Source organism: Egretta garzetta, unplaced genomic scaffold (genome assembly GCF_000687185.1).
Source record: "Egretta garzetta isolate BGI_Z169 unplaced genomic scaffold, ASM68718v1 scaffold287, whole genome shotgun sequence".
In the NCBI taxonomy this organism is placed as follows: domain Eukaryota; kingdom Metazoa; phylum Chordata; class Aves; order Pelecaniformes; family Ardeidae; genus Egretta; species Egretta garzetta.
The window spans coordinates 8,225,608-8,232,711 of NW_009260435.1; positions in this window are offsets into that span (position 1 = coordinate 8,225,608).

Consider the following 7,104-nt stretch of genomic DNA (forward strand, 5'->3'; position numbering starts at 1 on the left):
AAAATCTGCTGCAAAGGCTAGGACCACTCACAGATCTCCTGACTGCCAGCACAGTGCCCTGCTTGTTACTGGCTGTTTCCTGAGCTGTGTTTCTTGCATATAAACACTGTAATTATACTATTGTAAAGGAAAAAATAATACATGCAAACACATACACAGAGAGCTGATGAGACTCTTACAGAGGAATTCTGTTTGTCTGAAGATCTGTAGGAGTAGCATTTAAATACCTTTCACTTCTGACAAACTGAGCTGGGGAAAGCCCTCGAAATTCTTTGGAACTAATGATCTTCTAAGACCTTAGAATCATAGAATCATAGAATCATAGAATGTTTTGGGTTGGAAGGGACCACTAGAGGTCATCGAGTCCAACCCCCCTGCAGTCAGCAGGGACACCGCCAACTAGATCAGGTTGCTCAGAGCCCCATCCAACCTGGCCTTGAATGTTTCCAGGGATGGGGCCTCCACTACCTCTCTGGGCAACCTGTTCCAGTGGTTTACCACCCTCATTGTAAAGAATTTTTTCCTTATATCTAGCCTAAACCTACCCCGATTTAGTTTAAAACCATTACCCCTTGTCCTAACGCAGCTGGCCCTACTAAAAAGGTTTTCCCCCTCTTTCCTATAGGCCCCCTTTAGGTACTGAAAGGCCGCAATCAGGTCTCCCCGCAGCCTTCTTTTCTCTAGACTGAACAAGCCCAACTCTCTCAGCCTGTCCTCATAGGAGAGGTGCTCCAGCCCTCGGATCATTTTAGTAGCCCTCTTCTGGACCCGCTCCAACACTTCCATGTCCTTCTTGTGCTGAGGGCTCCAGAGCTGGACGCAGTACTCTAGGTGAGGTCTCACCAGAGCTGAGTAGAGGGGCAGAATTACCTCCCTCGACCTGCTGGCCACGCTCCTCCTGATGCTTCTGTGTATTCAGGTTCCTCAGGTGGTCACGAACCTGGTCTTCTCCTACAGCAGGAGAAGGTAGGGAGGTCTGATTTTTCTTGCTACAAAGAGCCACACCAGCCATTCATTTCTACATATTTAGACTCGGTGCAGGATCTCTCAGCTAATAAATAATACCATCAACTTTCACCAGGGCTTGACCGTAGACAAATGAGCTTTTCAGCACTTATATCAGTTTACTGCGGTTTTGGTATGTTGTTTCCTGTTTCTCCACAGCCAAGTGGCAAGCTCCATACTTAGATACGCCTGTTATTTATTTATTTATTTATTTATTTACTTTTGCGCGCGCACACACACACACACACATTCAGGCTGTAGGTTTTTTATTTGGACACATACAGTTCAATCCCTTGCATTCCCTTTCTCTCCCCATTCCTGCATTTGCTCTCCACAACAGGAGGTGAGCTTGCAGAGGACCTAAACACTGTTCATCCCAGCTGAGTTCACTGGGAACTGACAGTGTTCAGCACCTCTGAAAACCTAGGATATAGACGTACTTAGGTATCTGCAAGGCTTTAACTCAAGGAAGCAATTAGGCATCAGTTTGTGGCTGGCAGTGCTTAATACCAGCTTGTAGTCACCTGACTAAAAAACTTTGAAAAGTTGAGTCTAGAGATGGACCACTACATGAGATTTCTAAGAGAGGTCCAGCCAGCACAAGCAGTGGAATACAGGTTAGAGCTCCAGGTTGAGATGAACTGTTCTCTAGACTCTGTTGACCCTGTTGACTAGACCTCTTCAGACAGCAATGGGAGATTAGACCCACAGAGCAGGTGTCAGCACCTCCAGCATAGACATATCGACTTAGGGTGAGGTTAATCTTGCCCAGGTTCCTAATTTAGGAATCTTACTTGAAAATTATATCCTTACCTAGATTAACTAAAATTGTTTTCAAGGCTTCATTTTTTAAACTCAAAACTATTGATGATTTGATGGCAAAGTTACATAACTATGTATGCAACGTGCTGAGTTACCCTCAGGGAACCTTGGTTAGAGCCTCTTACTAACTCTGCTGTTAAATCCTGAGGATTCAAAACTTCAGGGTGCCAATATACAACTGCACTGTAACATGGGCACAACAATGCCTTGGCAATGTCAAAATTAAAGAAAAAAACAACAAAACCCAGAAAATACCACCTAAAAAATGCATGCTTTGAAGTAAAAGAAAGCTGTAATTTTAGGAAAAGAGAGAGAGAGAAAAAACACTTAAGTAGAAACAGTAGAAGTTAATTTCAAGTTCTTGATAATTACCACCCTAAATGCCAGTGATTTTGTAAACTCAGACAATTAATAATGATAATTTTTTTGACCAGATAATTAATCATGATACATTTTTTCCTAAACTCTTGCCACTTATTCTTTTGGTTCCTTATTCACTTATAAGCACACACAGTGTGATTTATGCCAGCCTGTATGTTATTTTTCTCTGCTCTTCTATCACTAGTCTCAGTACTCTTTTTTGCTAACACTGAACAAACTGCATATAGTCACACTAGCTGCTTGCTCTTAGCTCTTAGTATTTTATTTTTACAGTGCAATTGCAGTGCTATACCCTCCTAGAAGGCACCAGGTACTACAGACAGTTCAGCTGCCTTCACAACTACAATAGTATGCTCGAGCCAGTGCAAACAACTGATGCAATGCAAGCTGTGTTCTTCCCAAGGGTGGAGAGCATCCTCCAGCCAGACTCATTTCTTCCCAAGGAGAACAACTTGCAAGGTCACTTTTGAACCCTCACTTCCCATGGGGTGGCCAGAGTCCATCCAGCAGAGCTAAGGGAAAAGAAAATTAACCTCTGAACTATCTTTGCTCATATACAGAGTACATGAACTAGCAAACAGCAATACATAACACTAATCGATTACAGCTTCACTTGCAAGGATTGAAAGATTCTCCTAAATAATCTGAAAAGGTACATGACTAGTACTGAATTCTTGTGCCTTCATTTGGAAGCTTAAACTAGATGGTATCACATCAATGTATAAGTCATGTATTTCCAAATGCACCAGCCTCAATTACGTTCTTAATGTTTCTGTAAGAGTTGCGGGTGATTCCCATCCAAATCTATCATTCAGAAATTGGTTTAACTAGAAGAAAACACCATCTAAATAGATTATAACTTCAATATTTTTTCATTTTTAAAGCACTGTGGAAATAGAGAACACGAGAATATATTTAGTCTAATAAAGGATTAGTCTTTAAATAAAGGATATAGTACTATAAAAATTCTTTAGTTATTAATCAGGTTTCTTTATATGACCATAATTGTTTGACCACCTAATATCTACATTTGTTTTTCTGATGTATATACACAGCATTTTTTATTATTATTCTCTTCCTTAAGCAGCCAAAATCGGCATCTCTGAGTTGGCCCCTAATGGGATTTGGACTTCTAGTAGTTTTTCAAAATAGTGAGGAATTTAATATAGATTACACAAATAAAAGTCAATCTGTATTTCAAATATATAATTAGAGATGAGCAGAAAAGCATGTAAAAGAAGGCATACAAGTCGGATGCACTAAGAAATAGTTTGAGCTTTTGCAAAAAGCTGAACATCTCTGAACCCTCATCAAGGCTTAATATCCAAGTACACCTTTTTTCCTGTTCATTCCCCTGCTTCATTCCCATTCTGAATCTGTTTCATAGTTCAGTGCACCAGATAATTTTTTCTTGTCATGACTGTCTCAACTCCAGCTGACTCTGGTTAGAAATCTCTTCTTGTGGCAGCCCAACCCATTCTCCACACCAAAGAATAGTGATAAGAAACCAGACTTCTTAAAGGCCAGTCCAATGTTCTTTCTGTTCTCTTCAGACATTACTTGCTTGTAACATAGAACAAAACACTTTAATAGCAGCCTTTTGCAATTAAATCAAGATTCTTACCTAACATCCTGAAGAACCTCAAAAACCTTATCCTTTTTTTTGCCTTAAATGCATACACACAGATGTAAAAAAAAAATTCCAAACTAGAATACATCACTGCACATAGAAATAGACATGAGAATACACACACAACAGATGCTAGTTATTCTGTACTAACGGAAGGTTCTCAGACTGTACATGGTCTGCAATAGTCTGCAGGGAGACTTTTATACCACCTACAAAACATCGCTGCAGTGACATTTGCTAGCATCTTTCAAGCAGATAAACAGCTTCTGCAGTGTTATAAAGGGCCATGCTTGGGGGCAACTTGGACTGGATTGGACTGAAACTGTGCAGCTACTACACACAATAAAAATAACAACAAGTTGTCTTGCACACTGTAACACGACTTACTTAAAATTTAGTCTTAATGCGCATGGTATTCCATAGCATCTATAGGAATTATGAATTATAAGATCAGACCTTCCAGTAGGTGACATCTGTTGTCCCAGTGATGTGTTCCACGACAAATAAGGGCATAACACTAAAGAAAGCATGTGACATTGGTAAAGAAAAACAAACAAAAAAACACACACAGGACAGAGAAAAGACAAGAAAAGACATCACATTTTTTTGAGCAGGGCTGAACAAATGTTTGACTGAAAAGCTTCAGGTCCAGCTGGGAGAAGGCCAAGACTAATTTAACCTTTGGTCAAATGGTTGGGAGTTAGCTAGTTTCCTTTTTCCTCTTACATCACTCCCAGAGATTTCGACAAAAATAATATGGCCCCGATTACATGACATTACAGGCTCTCATAATGCACTGGGGAGGATAGTGTTGAAACCCGCTGGAGACAAATTAATCCCAGCAAAGCAACAGCTGTAAGATTGCTATAAACAGGGAAAACAACTACAATGTTTGCATCGTGTACTTATACGATTTTAATGTAACTTATTAAGGGGATTAGATTATCGGATGTTTTTAATAGGTCTGACATCCTTGTATCATCATGAAAATAGCAGATGCTGGGTTGCATGTAGTCGCTATTAAGACATTTAACCACTCAGTATATTCTTTCAAAAAGCTAAAGCAGACACAGGTATAAGATGATTTATCTTGCTTTCAGAAACGCATGCAGTCAGAGAATACACGATCTACAGGGTTTTTTTAAATATGCTGGAACAGATCACCACTTCTGTCATTGTCTGCCTTGTACAGCCCGTGACTGATCAGGTGTCAAGCACCTGCTCAGCCTGCCTGCCCCGCTGACTCCGAGCCCCCTGCACCCTGGTCCACTCTTCAGGAACCGCTGCCAGGAGCCCCCTGGGGGCCTATCCCAGAAAGCTTCTTCAGCGCTTGCACTTTAAAAAAAAACCCAATTCCCTAGTTGGAGAAAACACAACCTTCCTGTGCCCTGCTTTCCAGTTACTCTATATACATACCCCTTTTCCAGTACTCTGTACCAATGCTGACGTGGTAGCAGATGCGTGCCATTCTCCTTTGCTATAAAACCACTCTGGCTGTAGCTCACATGGTTGTTTTGGAAAAAGACCAACCTTCCTGAAGGCAGATTCCAGTTTAAGCCCCTTCTCTGCAACCACTCTCATGCCCAACACACGCACCCCTCAGGTTTCGGGGGCCCAGGGCCATGTGCTGCCAGCGAGCCGAGGGTGAACGGAATTATGAATTATAAGATCAGACCTTCCAGTAGGTGACATCTGTTGTCCCAGTGATGTGTTCCACGACAAATAAGGGCATAACACTAAAGAAAGCATGTGACATTGGTAAAGAAAAACAAACAAAAAAACACACACAGGACAGAGAAAAGACAAGAAAAGACATCACATTTTTTTGAGCAGGGCTGAACAAATGTTTGACTGAAAAGCTTCAGGTCCAGCTGGGAGAAGGCCAAGACTAATTTAACCTTTGGTCAAATGGTTGGGAGTTAGCTAGTTTCCTTTTTCCTCTTACATCACTCCCAGAGATTTCGACAAAAATAATATGGCCCCGATTACATGACATTACAGGCTCTCATAATGCACTGGGGAGGATAGTGTTGAAACCCGCTGGAGACAAATTAATCCCAGCAAAGCAACAGCTGTAAGATTGCTATAAACAGGGAAAACAACTACAATGTTTGCATCGTGTACTTATACGATTTTAATGTAACTTATTAAGGGGATTAGATTATCGGATGTTTTTAATAGGTCTGACATCCTTGTATCATCATGAAAATAGCAGATGCTGGGTTGCATGTAGTCGCTATTAAGACATTTAACCACTCAGTATATTCTTTCAAAAAGCTAAAGCAGACACAGGTATAAGATGATTTATCTTGCTTTCAGAAACGCATGCAGTCAGAGAATACACGATCTACAGGGTTTTTTTAAATATGCTGGAACAGATCACCACTTCTGTCATTGTCTGCCTTGTACAGCCCGTGACTGATCAGGTGTCAAGCACCTGCTCAGCCTGCCTGCCCCGCTGACTCCGAGCCCCCTGCACCCTGGTCCACTCTTCAGGAACCGCTGCCAGGAGCCCCCTGGGGGCCTATCCCAGAAAGCTTCTTCAGCGCTTGCACTTTAAAAAAAAACCCAATTCCCTAGTTGGAGAAAACACAACCTTCCTGTGCCCTGCTTTCCAGTTACTCTATATACATACCCCTTTTCCAGTACTCTGTACCAATGCTGACGTGGTAGCAGATGCGTGCCATTCTCCTTTGCTATAAAACCACTCTGGCTGTAGCTCACATGGTTGTTTTGGAAAAAGACCAACCTTCCTGAAGGCAGATTCCAGTTTAAGCCCCTTCTCTGCAACCACTCTCATGCCCAACACACGCACCCCTCAGGTTTCGGGGGCCCAGGGCCATGTGCTGCCAGCGAGCCGAGGGTGAAGCTCAGTCACCCACGCCCAGCCTCGCACAGGCCCTCCTCTGCCATGGCGGAGCCACCCCTCGCGGCCACATGTGCTCCAGGCCCACTAACGGGGTGCCCAGAGAGCTTCAAAGTGGCATTTCAGTTGGGCCAGACTCCAAAGGATGGGTTTAGCCCTCCCCATGTTCCTCACCCACCCACACCTCCGATTTCCAGAGCACCGCATTAAACCCCAAGCGTGAGCCCCCCACACCAAGGCAATGGCACCGGATGGCGATAATGCTTCCAGCACGGGAAGGACGTGGGATGGGTGAAAGGCAGGTGTTCCTCGGACGGTTGTGGATGCAGCCAGCGGATGAAGAGAAGCGCTGCAAGGCCGCGCTGTGTGGCCACCCTGGCCGGGAGCTGCTCACAGCCAC